The sequence below is a fragment of the Hemitrygon akajei genome, chromosome 4 (assembly GCF_048418815.1).
Source record: "Hemitrygon akajei chromosome 4, sHemAka1.3, whole genome shotgun sequence".
Taxonomy (NCBI): domain Eukaryota; kingdom Metazoa; phylum Chordata; class Chondrichthyes; order Myliobatiformes; family Dasyatidae; genus Hemitrygon; species Hemitrygon akajei.
The window spans coordinates 121,602,831-121,627,015 of NC_133127.1; positions in this window are offsets into that span (position 1 = coordinate 121,602,831).

The window sequence follows — 24,185 nt, forward strand, 5'->3', positions numbered from 1 at the left end:
AAATGGTTTTTGCCACAGAATATTGATGAAAAGTTACAATTTACTTCACCATTGCAAAGGTAGTTTGTGGGCCATCCTGCAGTTTCTCAATGGTGAGATGACCCACCTGACTCTCTGTGCTGTACTGTTGGCCAGCTTTGATTTTTGTGGTCAAAAGTCTCGAGTACAGCTTGAAGTCACTGATTCACAATCAGCTCAGCCTCTGCTGGCCTAATTCGAATAGGCAGAGAAATGGAGCAACATCAGCAGGTGCCAGTGCATTTGCAGGCCCTGCTGTAATCAAACTGATCCTAGTGACTGGGGCAGCTTGCCAACATAAGATATTTAGCCAACTTGAATATTTTTACTTTTGTCACTAATGAGAATAAAGTTGGTAATTCTGTTTCTCAAACTGAAGTAAACAGCAAAATAGGCTGGACCGCTGAGTTTTAAAAATGCATTTGGGGTTTACAATGTTCATAGTTATCACTTATAGAGTAAATGCTCCTACAGTGTCCCTCATCATTGACAGAATGAATGGTAATATCCTGCAATCATAGATTGATTGAAGTATTTGCACTAGACTGCTTACAACGCCTATTTAATTACATCTTAAATTATGTGAGGCAGTGTCATTTCAATGATTGTCAATACAACTTTATTATTCTGATCCAGTTTCAAAGCTTTTTGAAGAATATTCAGTCATGACATGGTTAATCAGACAACTCCAGCACAGTATATAGTTCTGCATCAATTATGTAGTTATTCAGCAAGGAATAAGCAGTAATGTGTCATCTGTGGCTAAGCTGAAAGCGCTGTTGCCAGAGAACGACTAGCTTCAAGTCACAACCGAGACATTTGAGTCCAAAATTCAAAGTTGACTAATAGTTCAATCGAGATGGTGTTACACTTTTAGGTATGTCGTATATCCATGGACCATTGACAAGTTAAAAATGTGGCCCTTCCTGCTCTTTCAGGTGGACAGGAGAGACCCCATTGCATCATGCTGAAGGAGCACAGGAGAGTTGTGCATGGTGTCCAAAAACCAACAATTAGCTTCCTTTCTCATCCAGAATTAGTAAAAACAGATTATCTGGTTATTATAGCACTGCTCTCAGTAGGAGGTTGTCATGCGCTCTACAGAACGACAATGAATGCACTTGAAAAGTACTTCATTGCTTGCAAAGTGTCCTGAAAAGAATATAAACAATCCTCTGAAGAGCAAATATTTCATGTTTCAAGGATCAGTTTTGTGCTAAATGATTCATTTTTATCACTTTAACATTTTGAAAATAGAATGATTTATAATTAGGCAAAAAAAAACTGTTGGTCTAAATAGACTCCTGCTACCATAAAAGAGGAGGTACAAGAGCCTGATGTTTTTGGAACAGCTTCTTACAGCTTCTTCCCACTCCACTATCACCATCAGAACAGCCAATGAATGCAAGTACACTACCTCACTATTTCTTTTGCTTTATTTTTGCACTACTTTTAATTAAAATATATATATCTTATTGTAATTTATAGTTTTTATTACTATGTACTGCTCTGTATTGCTGCTGTAACACAACAGATTTAATGATACATGCTAGAAATACTACCCCTGATTCCAATTCTGGATCAAACGCTGAGCAAGGCTGTCTAAGGCTTGTTAAACTTGTAAATATTTCTGATTGAGATACTGTCTGATAACAGCATACATTCTCCCTGTTTACTGAAGTCAAGAATACAAAGTGATTCTTGGAAAGAGGAATGCAGTGATGAAAGGTCCCTGTTTATTCATGATCTTTGCTACCTTTACCACTTATTTGATAGGAAGAGATACATTCTCATTTGTCAGGAACATAAAATCTATTAATAAGTGCGATCAAATACTCTAACCTTAAGAGCAATTTGTAGTGGGAAAGTCTTAAAATGTAAAAGGTGCAGCTAATCAGTGTTGGTAATTAAGTGTGAGGTAATGGTAATTTTGTCACAGAATGCAGGATACTGGTAACTATCTAACTTGGCACCACTGGAGAAAGTCACCAGTACATTGAAGTGAATGAGTCCCAGAGTGTTTCCCAGCATGCATTGCACAGCTGTCTGAGCTTTTAGTCCGGAGATTATTACAACGCTTGTTTTGTTTCCTAGCAATGAGAAACCCTGTGCGACCACTATACTGACTCTTCCTCAACTGCAGTTATCTGCTGGGGTTCATTAGGGACTTCATCTTCTTCACTTTTGACTCAGATAACCAACCAATGTGCTCTAAATAGTGAGAAGTTCACCTACAGACTCAGGGAAGAGGACTGTGCCTATTAAGTTCGCTCCAATGTTGTCCCAGCAGAAAACTGGGGCATTATTCTTCTTCTCTGGGGCTCTTGTCATACTAAAGAAATAACCAAAACACAGATTTTCATTATTAATAGGGAAGGCTGGATATTATTTTGAACACCATCAATCCATCTGGATGCTCACAATTGACATACACTGATTCTTAGCAAGTTGTGAACTTTATAAACGCCATGCTAAATCTTCTTCTCATGTTTCATTACACATAGAAGGCCATTTGGTCCATCAAGTCTATGCTGACTTTCAGAACATTCCCAATCTGGTCATTCCCACTTACTGACTTTGGTGAAAGGAAGATTGAACATGAAATTACACAATGCCTCAAAGCAACTCCCCAGAAAGGTTGGAAAGGGCTTCTAAGGTCTCGAGCATGGACACAGTTTCCACCCCTCTCCTGTCCAATGCAGGATTAATGAGGATAAAATATAATGATAACATTATCTTTATTTTTCTTCATCTTGAAGCAGGCTGCTAAGACAGTTAGTCCCTTTCCTCTCTTCTTTATGATGCATTCTTTGGTCAATATTACTGCCAGAAAATCTGAATCAATTAGATCCAGCCTCATATAAACATTTTGCAGCTAAGAGTTTTGGAAATAAGTTCATAGATTGTGGTAATTTGGAATATAAGAAGCAAAACATATTTAATAAATAATTGAATCCATTTTTGAGATACTGCAAGAAGCAGAAGTTTAATTAATCATTGCCCATTGAATACTGCACAGTTTATAATTATTTTCATCCTTGTATTTCATCTTGAAAGTCAGCTAGACAGAGGCAGGCACCTAATGGAAGATTATGGAAATTTAAGAACAAATGCCTCCTTCCTTTTGCTGGGAACTTAAATAAATCAATTGCATAAGAATGAAAATAAGTTAAAACATATTGTAAAACTAATGAAAAGCATGCAAAGTACTTTGTACTTTTATTTTAATTTTGAGAATAAAATATTTTTGAATGTTATTTTAATAATCTTTACTCTTTAGTCATATTGCTGGAATAATTTTACACCCTTCCTGTGTTACAAGGTGGAGATGATGTTGATAGGAACAACAGTTTGGTGCGAGCTCACACTTGTGTCCCAATTTGGGTTGTTACTGGTAGCTCGTACTTTTAAAATTACAGATTAACAGCAAGTATTTTCCCTTTGGCATGATATTCTCTTCAAAATCTATACAGAGACTATGGTAAAAAAATAATTTGTTCTGTTACTATGATGAGTATTGACTTTTAAACATGGCGTTGCTTACACATGGACACTGATCTGATTCTTAACAAAATTTACCCTTGCACAGGACATCTTAATTAAGCTATAAAGCAAACACACAAATTTTGTTCAGGAATGCAGTGTTATATAAATACAATGATTTGTTATTTATTGAATTTGTATCTCATCTTGGTATGCTTTTCTTAACCAATCCCATCCAGAAAGTTAACTGCCTGGTTGTTTATCTCATTTGCTGCTTGAAGATTTCAAATGTGTGCTGAAAAGTTGCAGAATTTGGCAACATAACACTTCAGAAGGAAATAACGTTGGAGCAATATGAATGTGTGAACATTTTAAGTCCATTTTTAAAAATTCTTATTTTTAAAAAAGCTAATTCATTGTGTACTCATGTAATATTAGTTTAATATGCCCTTTATCCTTCAACCGCCATTTTCAAGCTTGCTAACTATTGTTAAGAGATGAAACCAGGTTACTTCTTTCAACATGTGCATTCCAAAGGAGCCATTAGCCTCATGTGGCCTCAGTAAGTATAAAAAGTCCACTTCTTTTCCTTTCGAAATGTAATGTATAAAAGTTGCAATTTAATTTGAGTTCTGAAGACTTAATTATGGCATCCCCTAATCTGTGGCACCACAGACTGAGTTTCTATGTTAGAGAACTACTCTTCTCATTCCCTTTCATACTATTTTTCTGTGCCTTTTCATTTGTGTGGCAGTAAATCTCATTTATGTATATCCAAAAATTAAAATATCATCAAAGCATCGTGATGTCATTAAAACATATTCTATATTTATTCTTAATGCTCTTGATGAGACCAGAGGCATGCTTATAAAGGTTGAGTCATATCTGCTAGATGCCTTTGTCAGTTTGGACAGATGCCAAGTCTGCATCAGCAAAGGTCAAAGGGCATTTTGTCTATCCTGCCTTCCTTTATAAAGAACAAAGTGCCAAAATAAGACAAAATTGGTACTAAAACAATTCAAAAACCAACTAAACACAAACCCATGAAATCCACAGAAAAGTAGAAAGTAAAAATTCTGTAAAAGCTCAGCAGGTCAAATAGCTGTGGAGAGAGAAAGAGAGTGAACTTGGTAACCTAATAGACACAGACAACATGGAGGTGGCTGGGTATAGAAAAGGTTTGTTGACAGTGCTCAGTTCCTACAAGTTCATCCAGTAGGATGTGGAATCAAATCTCCCTGAAGGTGGAATCTCATGTGGATAGGGTGGTGAAGAAAGCTTTTGGTATGCTGGCCTTTATAAATCAGAGCATTGAGTATAGGAGTTGGGATGTAATGTTAAAATTGTACAAGGCATTGGTAAGGCCAAATTTGGAGTATTGTGTACAGTTCTGGTCACCGAATTATAGGAAAGATGTCAACTAAATAGAGAGAGTACAGAAAAGATTTACTAGAATGTTACCTAAGTTTCAGCACCTAAGTTACAAGGAAAGATTGAACAAGTTAGGTCTTTATTCTTTGGAGTGTAGAAGGTTGAGGGGGAACTTGATAGAGGTATTTAAAATTATGAGGGGGATAGATAGAGTTGACATGGATAGGCTTTTTCCATTGAGAGTAGGGGAGATTCAAACAAGAGGACATGAGTTGAGAGTTAAAGGGCAAAAGTTTATGCGTAACATGAGGGGGAATTTCTTTACTCAGAGAGTGGTAGCTGTGTGGAATGAGCTTCCAGTAGAAGTGGTACAGGCAGGTTTGATATTGTCATTTAAAGCAAAATTGGATAGGTATATGCACAGGAAAGGATTGGAGGGTTATGGGCTGAGTGCGGGTCAGTGGGACTAGGTGAGAGTAAGCGTTCGGCACAGACTAGAAGGGCCGAGATGGCCTGTTTCCGTGCTGTAATTGTTATATGGTTATATGGTTAGTTCAGCGGTATCAGCTGCTAATCCAAGCAGTCACTTCAGTGCAATACTAATTTATTGTTGTGCTGCTAGTCAATCATTTGGTTTAAATCTTACCCTTCTTAAGAACCATCACTACGTGGTTGATAATCCATTTGATTAGACGAATGACGTGGAGATGGAAATCAAATTCCACCATAGAAGATGAGGAAGTTGAATTAATTGATTTGAGTAACCAGGAGTTATAAAGTCATGTCAGCAACAATAACCATGCGGGTACAAGATTGTTGTATTTGATTTACTAAGAGTCTCTTGGGAATAGAGTTTGTTGCACTTGTCTAGCCCAGGTATATTGCTCATTCCTCTAATCCTATTGCTATGTGGTTGACTCTGAAGAGGCCTAGCAAGTCCACTAAAAATAGGGGTAACTGTGTTGTAAAAGTTAATGCATATTTTAACAAAAAAGTTGATGGTGATTTTGGGTCACAGTCAGGACACCTCCAGAACTAAAGAGGGATGAATTCTCACATCACTAGATGCTTTGTTGCATCTGTAACTCCCAGGTTTGGTGAGCTGCGTCAGTCTAGGGGAATACAGCTGCCGCTCCGCCGAATTGGGTGAAATCTCGTTTGGGTGGATGCTGCGTGAAGTGTTACCCATTACAAATCAGAATCAAGAAATAACAAACAGTACACCACATGCAATTAATTGATTTAGCTTTATAATTCTTAATTTGACTATGGGGTTAGTAAAGAAAACAAAAAGAAAAAGGGCCCATTTTAATGAAACAGTCTAATGCGCACGTTGGAGCTGACTGTTTTCCCGTCTGTTCGTTCTCCATCGATTTACCCCCCACCCGGGCATTGCCGACTCCTGACCCCATCTCCCACCCACTCAGTCCTGCAGTCTGTGATCTCTCCAATCTGGCATCTTCTCTACCTTCCACCAAACAAAAGCCCGCGAATCCCTCGCTCTCGGGCACACAAGAAAGAAAAACACTCTCCACATTGGATGCCGCACATTCCAAAGCCCCCGTTATCTCTAGTCATAACCCTAACACTGCTGCTACAGAGAAACCATTACATTAGGAGTGAAACCTTTCCCAGAGCCACATACATCGATATTGGTTCATAGTTTTCATTGAGGAAAGCAGTAACCAGGTCTGAAGAAAGGAGTTTTGGTTCTGAAAGCCATGCTAGCAGCCTGCCTTGATTTTTATAATAACATGAACACTTTGGAATGAAGTCACTAAAAATCTGCCTGATTCAATCTTGCTCAATGCTGACCAGCTGCATGGTGATGGAGCAGAATTACTTTATGATTCACGTAGGCAAATTACTTTTGCCTGGGGCCCAGATAAGTGCCACGGCACTGAAGGAAAGCCAGCAATGCAATGAAATCAGGCAGGCTGTCAGGCTGCTGAATCCGTTCAGTGGGAAAAGTAATGGACAAGATGACCTTACTGAATAATATATTGATGACATGTGTCCAGTATGAATTGAATTAGAAATTTCTTGTGACTGCCTTGAATGAGCTATGGGGCACTATGGCTACAGCTGCTGAAGAACCTGTTTGCCAATGGCACTGCCGTTTCAATTGTGTCTGTCCGCCAGACTTTTTGCAACTGATAAAACAGTTTTGGGCTCATTGGCTCAAAGAAAACTAGCACAAGCAGTTCTCTAAAATGATCTGATGGCTGAACCATTTGTAACAGAAATTTGGACTTTGCCAAATGTGGGTAGTCTGTTAAATGAAATGACTGGTATACACTCCTCTTGAATGCTCAGATTGTTTGAACTGACAACGAGTGCTAAATTGGACAGTCCATGCATTAGATCTTGACTTCATACAACAGCATTGAGAACAGCTGTTACGTTGCTCCAAGTATTGACTTTCCTTAAAGTTAAGGCTGAATAAAATAGACTCCAAAGTGTATTCAGAACAAACACCCAGTAATCATTTTGATCAATTTCACTTTTTTTGTGACTGTTTCGAAGATTTATCAAAACTGTCACATATTCCGTATGAGAATAAACAGGACCATCATTTTTAATGATGATTCATTACCAGAAAGAAACACTGCACTAAAAATTATGAACACTTTATTTCTCAATATCCATTCATAAAAACATACTTGATAAAATAATACTATAACTAGTGCATACACATATTTCAATGACTTGAATGACTACCAACCTTTGAGGCAGAAATTGAGAGGAAGATACAAAAGGGATTATTGTAGATTGAATGTGTGATCAAACAAATAGGTGTGATATTATATCCAGTAAAGTGAAATTATCTGCTTTGGAGAGACAAATGAAAAAATCAGAATATTTTTAAAAACGTAAATGATTAGTCAATACTGGTTTTCCAAGGGATTTGGAGTCTTTAAGTATAAAAGATAAACATGCAGGCTAATGGAAAGACAATAGGTTTATTCTTTAAGTAGAAACAGATGACAGTATCTTGCTGGATTTACATATGCCCTTCTACCCACTCAAGGAATATATACTTGCTCTTGAAGACACACAATAGAGACTCAGTAGACTGACTGTAGAGAGGAAAGGCTTTCCTATAAGACATTGTATAAAATGGAGTCTATAGCTATGAGAGGTGATTTCACTGAGTTGTGTACAATTTTTAGTGGGCTTGACAGTGAATCTCCTGAGATATACTGTGACACTTCACTTGTGAGTCTGTTGGGGTCATCCACTGTGTCTGGTGTGGTCTCCTGTATATCAGCAGATTGGGAGACCACTTCTCCGAGCACCTACGCTCTGTCCGCCAGGAAAAGCAGGATCTCCCAGTGGCCACCCATTTTAATTCCACTTCCCATTCCCATTCCGATCTGTACATCCATGGCTTCTTCCACTGTCATGATGAGGCCACACTCAGGTTGGAGGAACAACACCTTATAGTCTGTTTGGGTAGCCTCCAGCCTGATAACATGAACATCGATTTCTCAAACTTCTGGTAATGTCCCCAGCCCCTCACTCCTTCACCATTTCCCATCTCCTTTTCCCTCTCTCACCTTATCTCCTTGCCCACCCATTGCTTTCCTCTGGTACTCCTACCGCCTTTTCTTTCTTCCATGGTCTTCTGTCTCTTTCGCCAGTCAACTTCCCAGCTCTTTACTTCGTCCCTCCCCTCCAAATTTCACCTGTCACCTGGTGTTATCTCTCCCCTCCCCCACCTTTTAAGGCTACTCCTCAGCTTTTTTTCTCCAGTCCTGCCGAAAGGTTTCAGCCCGAAATGTCGACTGTACTTTTTTCCATAGATGCTGCCTGGGCTGCTGAGTTACTCCAGCATTTTGTGTGTGTTGCTTGGATTTCCAGAATCTGCAGATTTTCTCCTGTTTGTGATTGGATATCTCCCGAGATTTTGTTCTCCCAATTTTTACCAGCATTTTGTAAAATAAAATTCTAACTTGAGTATTGCCCTCTCATACTGGACTCTATCCAAAAGAAATATATTTTAAAATTCCTAACCATAAGAATGTTTCAATTCTTCCAGGTGGAATCAAACAAAGTTCTAAACATTTGATACACCATTTCCTCCTTCTAATACTCCAGTCAGGTCAGATTTTTAAAAGAATCAATGACCATTTTGGTTGCTTAAGTTAACATATATATAAAATGGTATCCAGATTTTTGCTGGATAATAAAGGACTTTTTTTAAGAACTTGAACTGATGGAGTCTTAGAACAGGGATTGATTAATTGAAGATAAATTGTTAATTTGATATCACATGGAAATATCACTGGGGAAGTAAAACCCAGAATGGCAGGTTATAAAAGCTGGAATGCACCACATATATGATAGGGATGGGTGATTTAGGAAAGGGCAGGTTTCTTTTCACGCTTCAAACTGCACCTCTTTCTTAGTGCAGAATGGATGAAAGATTCTTCTTACCAAATTGCTTTACTCCTAAGCTGTGATATAGAAGCAGAGTATTGATATATCTTCTATTTCTAGTCTTGAGAACCACAGAATTTGTTGTAAACAAAAGTTTAGCCAATTTGCTTAACGAGAGATTAGCAAAGCAAGAGGAAAAATTGAAGTTAGACCTGTTCCTAAGATCAATTCATCCAAAAGTGCTTCACAAGCAGCAATCTGCTTTTGAAATATAGTCATTGCTGTAATAAATTGCAGAGGCCAATTTGCACACAGCAAGTTCCCAGAACCAGGAAATGGATAATCAATAAATTGCCTTAGCAATTGATTATGGGATTATCGCTGGCCAATACATTGGGGTGAACTCAGCTGATAATTGCTAAGTGAATAGTTTTATGGAGTTCTTAATGCCCATTTGAGAGAGTAGATGGGTTTGTGGTTTAACATCTTATCTGATAAACAACATCTCTGAGTGTGAAGGACTTGATCTGCACTGCACTTGAATGTCAGCCTCTGTCAGCCTGGAGTTTGTGTCAGATCCCCCAGAGTAAACTTAGAGAGATGAAATATGAATGACTCTTGCTTGTACGTTAGTGCCCTGTCAAACTTTAATAAGCCTGAGTTGTTTTGGAATGATACGTATTTGAAAGAAATGCTGGCCTCAGATGTTTCAATTTTTAAAAAATATAACGCATGTTAATTGTGAAATTCAATGTAAACATCATGTCCAGTTTAGAATGCAAATCATTCTTCAATATTTCCTGTTCCTCTCTAACAATCCTGATGTGAACTTCGGCTAAGCTGTGGAGGAGCAGAGCCCTCGAGCAACAAAGATGGAATGAGGTGTCTGGGGTGTTACACTAACCGAACTAAGCATAGACATCTAATGTGCTGCAATTAACATTTAAAGGGTTGGAGCTTCAGGGAATAAAAAGTGGGTGGATTCATTCTGTAACAGAATCCAATTTGTGCTTGGAGCTGAATATTACTTTGACATTTTTTCTTCAGAAAGCAAAATATTTGTCTGTTGAATGGCAATGCGATACTGCGGCTTCATATGATTTTAATTTGATGTGACGTATTTCAATAAGGTTATCAATAAATCTGATATAATTAATCACATCTTCTTTATCTTTTCATTACAACAGAGACTACACTTTAACAATCACTTTGCAGCTGCAAAATACCATGATATGTCTTGAAGTTCTGAAATCTGCTAAATGAATGTCAAGGTTTATTTCTTTTCCATACAAGAAACTGCAGCAGAATTGATAGAAAAAAAAAGCAGAATTGATACACAACAGGGTATTTTCACTATGTTAATGATTAAGTTATTTTGCTCAGCAGATCAAATGTAAGTCAGGATTGTTGTAATACACAGGGTGACTCATCCTGTCTCTTTATATCTTTGTACAGCCAATAGCAGCATGGCATTCAGTGAAAAGTGATGTCATTCCTGATGGCCCAGTGTCCTTTGCTTTTATGCATATGCAATTGTACCATCTAAATTTTCAAAACATGCTGAACATGTTATAAGACCTAATTGATTTTACTTCATAATTCAGATAGCACCGTAATTTAAAAAATATTGACCACATAACTGAATTTTGTGGTCAAAGTCATAAGCACTTGGCATACGATATAATCTTGAATTCAAGCCGAGAAATGGCCATACCAAAGCTTGCTAAACATTTTGTTGGATTCTGAAATACCCACTGGCTCTCACTAAAGAGTTGTATAGAGTTCTTATAGTCAATAAGTAAACAGACATCAAATAACAAAGAGTTTGGAGAATAAATAAGGCAATGTTGTTGATTCTAAAGAAATGCTCAATATTCCCTATTTACTGGGACTGGAGATGTGAGGAGGATCACTGAGCCGTATTGAGACACTTATTGGGACATGCTGATAAGCGTTTACCAACTTTCATTATACCTTATCGCATTCACCATATGCAAGAAGACACTTGGTCTTGACTTTGATTGGTTAATTATTCCTGAACAGAAGGAAGACGTGGTACCAGTGAAAGCAGTGCCAGTAACTGCAGGAGAAGAGAGAAGAGGCAGATACAGATCATTTATTTTCTTCTGCCAGCAGCTCCAATGACATATCTGAGAACCTGTGTACCTTTCCTCTCAGCTCCAGTATCACCACACAATTGAGCTGGAGCCCATTTGGTGGAAATGGTGATCAGAGACCAAACAAACAGCTCTATGTAAGTTGCCTTCAATCAACACTTGAATGCTATCTTGCTAGATTTTGAATTAATACCACCAGGTTGTTATGTTTAGTGACTCCAAAACATTTAAGCTAACAGAAGGAAAAACACAGAGCTGGGAATATTGAGTACTTCGTTCTTACTTCATTGAGGCACGCACATATGAGGTAATGACACATGCCATTCAGGTACCTTTTACATTAACCCGAAATCAATAATGGGAACGAAGAATACTTAATCAAACAATATATTTACATGTTACACAAATATTACTGACATACAATATCAAATATACAACACTCCCCCCTGCAATTCCAAATCAATATAGAATGCATCTCAACTTATAGACATACATACATATATATACACATACAGTATGCAATAAAATTGAGGGCTTCACTTTCCACTGCATGGTCTGGACAACAATGTCAGATAAAGATGGAAGCAGCAGCTTTTGCTTCATGCTTAACTTAGCATGCTGTGCAGATGTGATCATTCTGTCTCAGTCCTACTCCCCTGACCTGGAAGGTCTGGTGTTTGTTTTGTCCAATCTATCTGCTGAGGAAGTTCTCCGCCATCATCCTGGTAGCAGTGTACATTCTGTCCTTGTAAATCAATTTACAATGATCAATAAACCTACTAACCAGTACATCTTTGGACTGTGGGAGGAAACCGGAGCACCCGGAGGAAACCCACGCATTTCACAGGGAGGATGTACAGACTCCTTACAGAAGACTTTGGAATTGAACTCCAAACTCTGACCCCCAAGCTATACGAGCCTCTACGTTACCATCTGAGGAGGGAAATGAACTGTCAATGATTTGTGTCAAGACCCTTCATCTGAACTGAAAGATAGATGGGAGATAGTATAATTCAGATTCAGATTCAGATTAAGTTTATTGTCATTTAGAAACCACAAATGCAATGCAGTTAAAAAATGAGACAATGTTCCTCTAGAATGATGCCACAAAAGCACATGACAAAACAGACTACACCAGAAAATCCACATAATGTTTGGCAATCCCCAATCCAGAGTCCGGAGAGGCTACTGCGTATTAATATCACGCTACCATCTTAGCGCGTTCCCCAGAAAGGAGCTCCAATGCCACCAGACAAAACAAGACCAAAAACTAAAGCTACAAGACCTGTACAAAACCACATAGTTACAACAGTGAAAACAATAGCATAATTGATTAAAAAAACAGGAAGTGAAGCGAGGGTTGGAGCAAGAGCTGGCAAGTGACAAATGGATACATTTGAATAGGGTTGATGGGCAGATGGAGGTGAGTTCACCAAACACCTCCTCTGCATTGCACCCCCTTTGAACATTAGAATCTACTACTATGAAGATAGCTTTCTAACCTTGCATGAGGGGAACTGATACCAGAGATGTTAATATCATCTGTGATTTCATATAACATTTATATTTGTACAACACCTTTAACATAACAGATACTCCTGAGAATAAAATAAGCTTTATTCAACAAGATAACATTATGCTCTAGACGGACATATTATAGTGATTGATGAAAAGAATCTTCAAAGTCAGCTTCAAGAAGCTTTACTACAGAGGAAAGAGAGGTAAGTAGTGTTTAAAAATAGTTGTAGGTATTGCACATGAAAATATGGCTTAATTGTTGAATAATTATTGTGCATCAGTCTTCACAGTAGGCAGAAAAAGCATAATGCACTCAACATTATGGGAAATTTAATAATAAATCAAGGACTGCGATTCATTAAAGTTAATGCAGACATGGATACAGTCAGAGAAATGAATGACACATCAATCTGTAGCAAATGACACTCATTACCTCAGGGTTTAGAGGGCACAGGTGGAAATTGGGAATGCTTTGGCCATAATCTTCCAAAGAACTACTGATTTGGGAATGCTCCCTCAAGAATGGAGTAATTGCAAATGTAACTTCATCATTTAAGGAAGGTAAGAGGGAAAGCAAGCAATTACTGACCCATTAGTCTAACATCTGTTGTATGAAAATTATTGGAATCTATAATTAAGGACAAATTGACTGATTATTTAAAGACATTTGAGCTGATTAGAGAGAGCGAACATGGATTGTAAAGGATAGGTCATAGCTAATGACTCTCACTGAATTTCTTGAGGAATACACATAAAAGGGCAAGCAGTCTGCAGATGTAGCTTATATGAACTTCATTCAATAAGGTTCTACTTAAGATACTATTGTCTAAATTAAAGCAATTGGAGCTAAAGGCAAGTTATTGACCTGGTAGGAGACAGAATATGATTGTACACTCAGATTGAAAGGAATTTATCAACTGGGTTCCATGATGTGCTGCATTGTGCTCTGTGGGAAATTAAAAATTGATTTCAGTGTTGCAGAGGGTCTATGATGCCATGGCATAGTCTTACATCAGTTACATCATAGTTTATTAGTGTCCTAAATAACACACAGAAAAACTGTATCATGAGTCATAGATTTAAGTTTCCCAATTATATTGAAAGAGTAGATAGAGATAACCATTTATCACAGTATGCCAGTTCAGGACAGAGCAAGTGTAGAAGGTGCTTCAGGAGTACCTCCAGGCAAAGCATGGCAGAATTTAGAAATGTTCTACAGAATGAAAGCAGGATATTTTATCTTAATTAATAATTTTAAAGGTAAGATTATGTTTGTGCTAGGCATGGGTACAAGACCACATGGGATTAAGACAGCGGGTAAAAGTACAGATCAACAATGATCTAAGTGATGGCCTTTCCTATTCCTATGATTCACAAGTATTCAATTACAGAAAATGTAAAACAATTTTACCCAATAAAAGAACAACAGCAGGTTGCGTAAAAAATGTCTGCAAATTTAGTTTGTATGAACTTTGTTTGGTTCACATCCACATAAGAGAATAATATCTAAACTAAAGCTATTTGAGTGGAAAGACAATTATTGTCTTAGTTGGGAGGAGACTGGTTAGCCATTAGTAGAGAGGGATTGAGTTATAGGTGCATTCTCAATTGAAAGGAATTGCTGATCAGTTAAAAAAAATCTACTTAGAGTAAAGATAAGAGAATAAACCTGCTACCAAACACAGGAGTCAGTAGAAGTGAAGACAGTGTTAGAAGCTAGTCATCAGAAGATTTGGATGGAACTCCTAAAATGCATAAAGGCTATAAGACTAAATTGCTCAGGTAGCGCGGTATTGTTCGTATTGCTCATAGCCTCAGGTATTGTTTGTGAAGCCTGAATTCGTTGCGACTTGCTTCGTAGTATTTTGTGTGGTTTATTTGATTGGGAATGGATGCAGGCTAAAACCATAAGACCATAAGATATAGGAGCAGAATTAGGCCATTTGGCCCATCAAGTCTGCTCTGCCATGTCATCATGGCAATCTGGGTGTGTGATGAATGGAACTAGTAATGTTCCAAAGCAGCTGATGACTGTGCCTCAGCAGTCGATATCAAAGAGCTCTTCTTCCTGTCTTAGATGAAAAGAGATGTTTCTGTTCCTGCTGAAGTCAGGGCTGGATAAGGAAAGAATTAACGGTGTACGTACTGGTGTTCTTTATGTGTTATACCACAAGCATTGTGGCCCAGGTGGGTCACAATCAATAGCCTAGTCAAACGGCATGGTTGCCCTTCTGGCCCCTACACCGGAATGTATTGCTAATTCCAAAAAGCAGACTGTTCCCCCATTATATCCAAGCTTGGGTGAATTGGACCCTGGATGGTAGGTTACTGAGACTGTTGCGTAGGGATATAGCCAGGGCTCCAGGACTGCCACTGTTGCTATGTGGGCAACATATACTTCTGGCATCCCAGAGGGATTCCTAAGGCCATACTTAACTATTACCCTATGGTGGTTACACATTAATAAGTAACAGCAAATCACCCTGGAGGACACTGGAGCTGAGGTTACCTTATTACATGGGAATCTAGATCTATATACAGGGGTGTGAGTGTATATTCCGGGATATGGGGGATCAGTTATAGAAGCTGAATGAAATAAGGCCCATCTCACTACTTGTGAGGGACCCTCTCATTCTGTCCCTTTGCTTAGCTCCCGGGTACCTAAAAATATTTTGGAAATTGATTAGTTGATGGGAACTTCTATCATGCCACCCTTTGTCAAAGTTACTTGTGGTGTTAGGAAGGTGTATATCCTGGCTGTAAAGGCAAAGAGGGAACCTGTCTTTATACTCTTGCCATCACAAATAGTAGTTGCCAAGCAATATCATAACACGGGAGGTGCATCAGGAAATTGATGAGATAGTCGAGTCCCTTTGAAACTTGGAGGTTCTTTGTCTAGCCTCATCCTCTTATGATCCCCCTTTCTGGCCAGTTCGGACCCTGATGGTTCATGGCTCATAACCATTGATTATCGCTAGTTAAATCAGTTTGTTCCTCCGCTGTTCCAGATGTTGTGACCCTGATTGAGGACCTTTCTAGTGAGACTGACAGTTACTATGCTGTTACTAATTTGGCTAATGCTTTATTTTCTATTCTCTGTTGTTGAGCAGTCCCACAATCAGTTTGCATCTACATGGAATGGCCTCCAGTACACCTCTACATGGCTTCGATAGGTATATGTCCATAGTCCTACTAATTGTCAGAGTGTAGTGGCATGGGATTTGTGTGAATGAGTCCTGTCCCCCGGCATTAAAGTAACTCACTATATAGATGATGTGTTATTGCAGAGATCCTCTGAAGAGGAGCTTTCCAAAACCCTTAATACTTTGATTGATCACATGCTATTGAGGAAGTGGGAAATTAACCACGATAAAGTACAGGGTTCATCTACGACTGTTCATTTTCTGGGAATAGGGCAATAGGGTAATTCCTGATAAGGTCAGAAATAAGACCCTAGACATAGCACCCTCTATGATAAAACAAGAATCCCAATGCTTTGTTGGCCTTTTGGGATACTGGTGGCGTCACTTACCCAATTTGACTTCGCTACTCCAACCCTCGTACACTGTGACCAGAAAGAAATTTAGTTTCGAATGGGGCCCCAAGCAGCAATCTGCTTTTGAGGTTGCAAAGGAGGCTGCCACCATGGACTTACCCCTATCTCCTCATTTGCCTCCCCTTTGAACTGCAAGTTTCTGTTAAAGATGATATGGCCGTCTGGAGCCTGTGACAGAAGGTATGGAGGGAGGAATATTCCTCTGGGTGTCTGGTCTGAAAGCTTCCTGACGCTGCCACCAGATGGACTGAGTTTGAGAAATAGTTTCTTACCTGCTACTGGGCTTTGATAGAGAGTGAAACACAGACGGGGAATTCTCTCATCTCTCTCTGCCCTGACCTTCCTATTATGCAATGGGCATTGTCTGACACAACCACCCATAAAGTAGGCCATGCACAACAGAGTTCAATTATCAAGTGGAAGTGGTATATTTCAAAATGAACGTCAAAGGGACTGAATATAATTAACATGATACATGAACTGGCTGCAGAGACCCCTCAGTCTATGTCACCCATGCTTGAAGCTACTCCGGTCAAAATCTTGCCTAGTAGGTCTTTCCCTTTGATCTTCTGATTCCTACTCAGCAGCAGCACTCCTGGTTCACCAGTGGCTCCGCAATGTGGAAGGATGGTCGTTGTTGTAGGAAGGCTGCTGCTCTCACCCAATAAGTTCTGAAGAAGTAAAGCTGTGATGGGTCGAGCCTGTAGCAGTGCATGCTCTTGTTATGCATGAAGCTGAGGAGGCTCATATTTATCCCGGTTCATGGGCTGTTGCTAATAGACTTGCTGTCTGCTTTTCCCAATGGATCCAACAGTCTTGTACTGTTATAAGATAAGATAAAACTTTATTTATCCCAAAGGAAATTAGTATTGCAAGGTTGTTCAGTCAGACATAAACACTTTAAAATATGAAATATAAGCATTAAGGTACAAAAAAGAATACAAAATGTGCATTAAAAAGTAATAGTGCAAAATACAGATGTGCTATGAAACCATATACTTGTATACTTAAGGAGGAGGAGTTGAAGAGTCTCATAGGCAGAGGGAGAAAGGATCTCCTGTGGCGTTCAGTGGTGCACCTCGGAGGAATCAGTCTGTTACCAAAGATGCTCCTCTGTTTGTCCAGCGAGTCATAGATGGGGTGAAAGGGATTGTCCAATATGCTCATAGCTACTGCAGCATCCCCCTCTTAAGCACAACTACCAGGGAATCCAGTTCCACCCCCAGAACAGAACCTGCCTTCTTGGCGAGCTCATTGACCTTCTTGACATCAACTGCTGTCAGCTTGCTGCCCAGGCAGACCACGGCGTAGAATAGAATGCTGGCCACCACTGAGTTGTAGAACATCTGCAGCATAGTACTGCTGACATTGAATGACTGGAGCCTCTTCAGGTAGTACAGTCAGCTCTGTCCCTTCTTGTACAGAGGCCCTGTATTTTTAGTCTAATCCAATTTATTATCCAGGTGAGTTCCCAGGTATTTGTAGTCCTGGACAATTTCCACATCCACTCCCTTGATGAGATGAGAATGCAGGGTGTTTTCAACTTTTTGAAGTCCACCACCAACTGCTTTGTCTTAGTGACGTTGAGCCGCAGGTGATTCAGTCCACACCACTCAACACAGTTGTCCACCGTTCTTCTGTACTCAGCCTCTTGACCCTGGTGGACACAACCCATAACTACCGAATCAATCAAAAACTTCTGCAGGAGGCAAGCCTCTGAGTGATAAGGTGTCCTTTATGGGGAGTGGAGTTATGGAAGGACATTTGGAGCTGATCGTCGGCATATTACCCTTATAGATTGCCATGCTGACAGATCTGCTTGTTTTGACATGGTGACATCTCGCCCTCAAGCCTCAAATACTGTTATCGCCACCTGTTCAGTGGACCCATGAGTCTTCTGGTCATTTGTTCTTCCCTGTACTTTGAACAGCTTCTGCTTGGAAGGAGATACATCCTTTTTGTTAATGACAGGACAATCAATTCATTTTGTCCCTGTCGGCATAACTGAACACGTTGATAAAGAGCTGATTCAGTTCTGCAAGGGGTAGTAAAGTGTTAGTGATGTACTCGTCTTCCCCTCCAGTGGAGGGTGAGCTTATTACCGATGGACAAGGAAATACATACGAGGTATGAGTTCAGACCCATCCTGTGTGTATGGATAAGGGAAAATTGACTAAGAGAGAATGAAAATATTTCTAACTATCTCTCCACTTTATTTTTTAAAAGTTCCTGCTGAAATGTTGCTTCATTCTGTTTTAATGCTGGTCTTATGTTTCATTTGATGTCGCACTTCTGTTTAGACCCAACAAGCCATTGAAAACCCTGTGATTTGTGAAAATGACATTATTGTTTTGGGAAAAGATGTCCACTGTGTGATATGTGCAAACTGGTGGCCAATAGGTGTGAGGAATTGTTGTCAACCTAGAGCAACTGGCCTCATTTAATATTTTTCTTTGAAACAAGTGCCAAATTGATTGCAATTTGACTCCAGCATCCCTGATCACAATGTAGTGTTTGTAAATCTTATTCATTCAAAGTTGTTAACACCTCTTAGTGATGAGAGCATACATTTCAAAATGGAAGTTGAGGTTAATCATTGGATCTATATATTTTTTCTTATTTTAATATTTATGATATTATTAGTTTTAATCATCCAAGTGATATTAATATGTATCCTTTGTTTTAAGCAGAAGGAAGTGTTTTATGTGTCTTTCACCTGCCAAACATTCAAGGGCTGAAATGTGTCATATTAAATTTTGTAAAACATTGGATGAACGTATAAACAATTCAAAATGATAATTTAACCTTTTCTGAACTCTTTAGCATATGGAGTCTGTATGTCTACTGGTGAGTAATGTTTGCAGAGTGTCTGTTAATGCCTAATGTTTGTTGATAGGAGCTGGATTCTTGCTTAGTCTCAGGCACCATTAACACGAGGATATCTGTTAATGACTAAATGTCATTTGGTCACTTTGATAACTAGGTTGATGGATTCTTACTTCATGTCTGTCAAGTAGGCTTGATGGATTCATTTTTGGATTCGGATTTATTGCTTATACGTAAAAATTAATGCTGTTCTGTAAATCCAAGGAATATTTTATCTAAAACAACATTACAATGGTGAATTGCTTTATAAGGGTATGGTGAACACTGTATTTTGTTTGAATGTAAGGAACCATACTGAGTTAATGGCATAAGGGCTAAGGAAAAAAGAGTTTGTCTAACTCTATGTGTCCATCTACACTTGTCAAACTCACATTTATTGGTGTGTTTTCCCTGTTTCATTGGATTTCACCCAGACAGGAAGTTGTGATCAGTACCTGGGACCCGGGGTGGTTTCATGAAGGAGATGGAATTTGGAGTTCTCCAAGAACAGCAACAATCAAGTGGCGACTAAGAATCTTGAACACTGAAATCTCTGTGACTTTCTAAGTAGTATTTATGTGGTTTATTGTTTTCTATTTTATAATAATAAATTAGGCTTAATTTACTTTGTTGTGCTTGTACACTTATTACCACATCTCCGGGACATTCTAATAGTTTGGGTCTGATCAATCCAGTCCATTACTCAGTCTTCAAACAGCTTCCATAATTTAAGATAAAATCATAATATTACTTGACGGAGGACCTCATGGCACTTTTGGTGCCTTAACCACTTTCTAGACCAGAGGTTTCCAACCTTTTTAATGTCATGGAGCCCTACTACTAACAGAGGTGACATTGGACCTCAGGTTGCAAAACTCTGCTCTAGATTCATGCACCTAGAACTTTATTTTTCATCATATTTGCTAAATATTTATTATGTATAAAACCTACCAATTCTAAAAAAAACAGTGAATGTCTATTGATATTGATTAAGAGTGAATTCATGCTCCTGTGGTCTGTACTGCGCTGGTTCACCAGACCCAGCTATTCAAGTGCCCAGGAGATGTGGTAATAAGTGAACAAGCACAACAATGTATCTTAAGTCTAATTTACTATCATAAAATAGAAAGCACAAATAAACCATAGAAAATATTACATAGCAAGTTACTAAGATTGTTGGGCTCACGATCCTGAGTCACCTCTTGATTGTTGTCGGTGTCAGGGGAACTCTGATTCCCAAATTGTCAAACCACCCCTTGAAGTCCAAAGAAAATTAAAAAAACAGCCCAATATATCCACAAGCTACATAAATGCAGAGCAACCACAAGACAAACGCTTTGTTCTCACCCATTCACACAGACTGACTTCTTTCATTCAAACACATCCTCTATCCATTAACAGTCTTACGCATACCCTCGTAAATGAATTAGACATTTCAATGGTCACTCTTTGTTCGTTAGTCTCCCAATGTCCAGACATACCACATTTCTTGAGCTTATAACGTAAATTAATGTTTACATACAAGCAATAAGCCCAAAGAAAGAATCCAGCTATCCACAGACATTCTCAGCTTTTACTCACTAACAGACGTTAACAGACCCCTACATGCTACAAGATCTGAAAGAGTTAAATGCTAATTGACCTGACAGTCATTCGTTCATTGTTTAAAAATCCTATATATTACATTTGACCTCTTGAATATCTGTCAGAATAGAATCAATTATAATTTTTCCTTTTACATAAAATAAAAAATACATATCAATACCTTTTGAATGCTTAAAACTAATATAAACACAATTATTAAAAAATGAGAAATTATACAGATCCAATGATTAACCTCAACATTCACATTAAAATTGATGTCCTCATACCTAGGGGGCAGTAGCAACATCTTGTCACCAATTTGAATAGGATGAGTAAGATTTACAAACACTGCGTTGTGATTGGGGATGCAAGAGTCAAATTACAATCAGTTTGGCACTTGACTTGTTTCACAAAAAAAGTAATATAAGCCCAGCCACTCTTGGTATACAACAGTCTCCCACACTTACAGGCCCATCATACTTTCGGTTAGCACATATCACATAATATACATCTTTTACCAGAACAATAATATGATTTTCACAAATCACAAGGTGGCTTGTTTGGTCTTAACAGAAGCCTGACATCCAACAAAACAGAAGACAAGCATTAAAACAGAAATTAGGAATATTATGATAAGAACCTTTAAAAACAAAAGTGGAGAGGTAGTTAGAAATGTTTCCATTCTCTCTTAGTCAGTTTACCCGTATCCTCAAACACAGGATGGGTCTGTCCTTGTACCATCACCCAGTATGTATTTCCTTGTCTGTTGGTTGTAATCTCACCCTCCACTGGAGAGGAAGATAGATCTATCACCCATACTCTATCCTCCCTTGCAGGGCTGAAATGGTTCTTCCTCAACGCATTCACTTGTGCCATCAGGAACGAAAGCAAGAGATTGTTCTGTCATTAACAAAAAGGGAAGTATCTCCTTTCAAATATCAGTTGTTCAAATTATACAAAGCATGGGAAGGACAGATAACCATTCTGATAAGGTATGGGCAGGAGTAAATGCACTAATTTGCTGTTTTAATAGGTCATTCATTCATTCAGTCAGGCCAGTTAGCCTGAGGACAATAGAGGACATGGAAGACCCACCATACACCATTAGAGACAGTCCTCTATTGTACCCTGGAACCCAAATTATCGGATTGAATTTCAACGGGATCACTGCATGCTGAAGCAAGAAGTTCTTATTCCTGAAGGATACCATCCTGATTAGCTTTAACAGAAGGGATTGCCATCAAAAAGCCTGAATACGTGTCTACCATAGTGGGGAGGTACTGGAATCACTTCTGTAAAGAAACAGGATGGACATAATCTATTTGCCAAATCTGAGCAGGAGCACACTCATGGCAAATGGCAGCCAAGTGTTGTTTTAGAAGCTGTTTGTCCTTATTTTCTAAAAATAGTCCACAAATCTCATATGCTACATGGTCCAAAAGGTTCCACACTTGAGGCTGCTTACCAAGTTAAGAATGTTTTACAGGAATGTTACTAGCACGCTTAAAGCATTGACTGATTGATAGAAGACAGCGAGTGGGAATAAAAGAATCCATTTCTGGTTGGCTGCTAGTGATTCTGCAGGGGTTGGTGCTGGGACTGCTTCTTTTTATGCTGTATATCAATGACTTAGATAATGGAATAGATGGCTTTATTGCCAAGTTTGCAAATGATATGAAGATTGGTAGAGGGGCAGAAAGACTTAGACAGATTAGAAGAATGGCTAAGAAAGTGGCAAATGAAATATAAAGTTGGAAAATGCATGGTCATGCACTTCGGTAGAAAAAAATAAATGTACAGACTATTTTCTAAACGGGGAGAAAATCCAAAAAATCTGAGATGTCAAGGAACTTGGGAGGCCTTGTGCAGATCACCCTATAGGTTAACTTGCAGGTTGAGTCAGTGGTGAGGAAGGCAAATGCAATGTTAGCATTCATTTCAGAGGTCGAGAATGTAACAGCATGAGGCTTTATAACGCACTGATGAGCAGTATTGTGAACCGTTTTGGGTTCCTTATCTAAGAAAAGATGTGCTGCCATTGGAGAAGGTTCAGAGGAGGTTTACACGGATGATTCCAAGAATGAAATGGTTATCATATGAGGAATATTTGATGGCTCTGGGCCTGTACTCGCTGGAATTTAGAAGGACAAGGGGAGATATCACTGAAATCTTTTGAATGTTGAAAGGCCTAGACAGAGTAGATGGTGAAAGGATGTTTGCCATGGTGGGGGAGTCTAGAAATAGAGGGCATAGCCTCAGGATAGAGGGGCGTTCATTCAAAATAGAGGTGCATAGAAATTTCTTTAGCCAGAGTGTGGTGAATTTGTGGAATTTGTAACCACAGGCAGCTGTGGAGGCTATGTTTTTGGGTATATTTAAGGCAGAGTTTAATAGGTTCTTGATTGGCCACTGCATCAAAGCTTACGAAGAGTGGGGCCGTGGAGGGGAAAGAAGGATCAGGTGTTTCCTTAAATATTTCACCTTTCACCCTTAATCTATGTTTTAATTTCACCCGACCTCTGTTGAAAAAGTCAGCTTGCAGTAACTGTATCTATACCTCTCATAATTTTGTATACCTCTATCGAATCTTCCCTCATTCTCCTATGCTCCAGGGAATGAAATCCTGACCTATTCAATCTTTCCTTATAAGTCAGGGCTTCAAGTTCTGGCAGCATCCTTGTAAATATTTTCTGTACTCTGTCAATCTTATTGATATCTTTCCTGTAGGTAGGTAGTTATTTTATCTTCACATGAATTAATTTTAATTAAAACTATGACCTATATTGTCTAATAAAAGAAGCAAGAAATTTATAAAGGAAAGCAAGTTATTATTAATACACTAGAAAATTGACATTTGAATTTAAACAGTATCTTGAGGCTATGCACAAATTAGAAATGGCTTTACAACATCTGAATTCCCAAAATACACAATCTTTTTGAAATCAAAAGCTGTCCTTGAATAACCACATTATGAAGGTTATTTACTCATGCAGCCTCTGGTTTGTCTGGAGAGTTTTATACATCAAAATTCATCTCTTACTAGTAATCATGCTGATTGATATCACATTTTATTCCACCCTGAAAATTTGGAAGCAGATAAAACATGCTGATGCTACATAGAGATCCTAACGGGTTGAATTTCTAGGCAAGTGTTTTGATGGTGGTAGAGTGGTATTCTTATCTAACTGGATTATATGCTTTACTGGTAATTGGTAAAGCTGCATCAAATCATGAAGTAAAGAGGCGGGGAAGATCCAAAAATGTGCATGTATGAAAGAGGAGGAGCTACC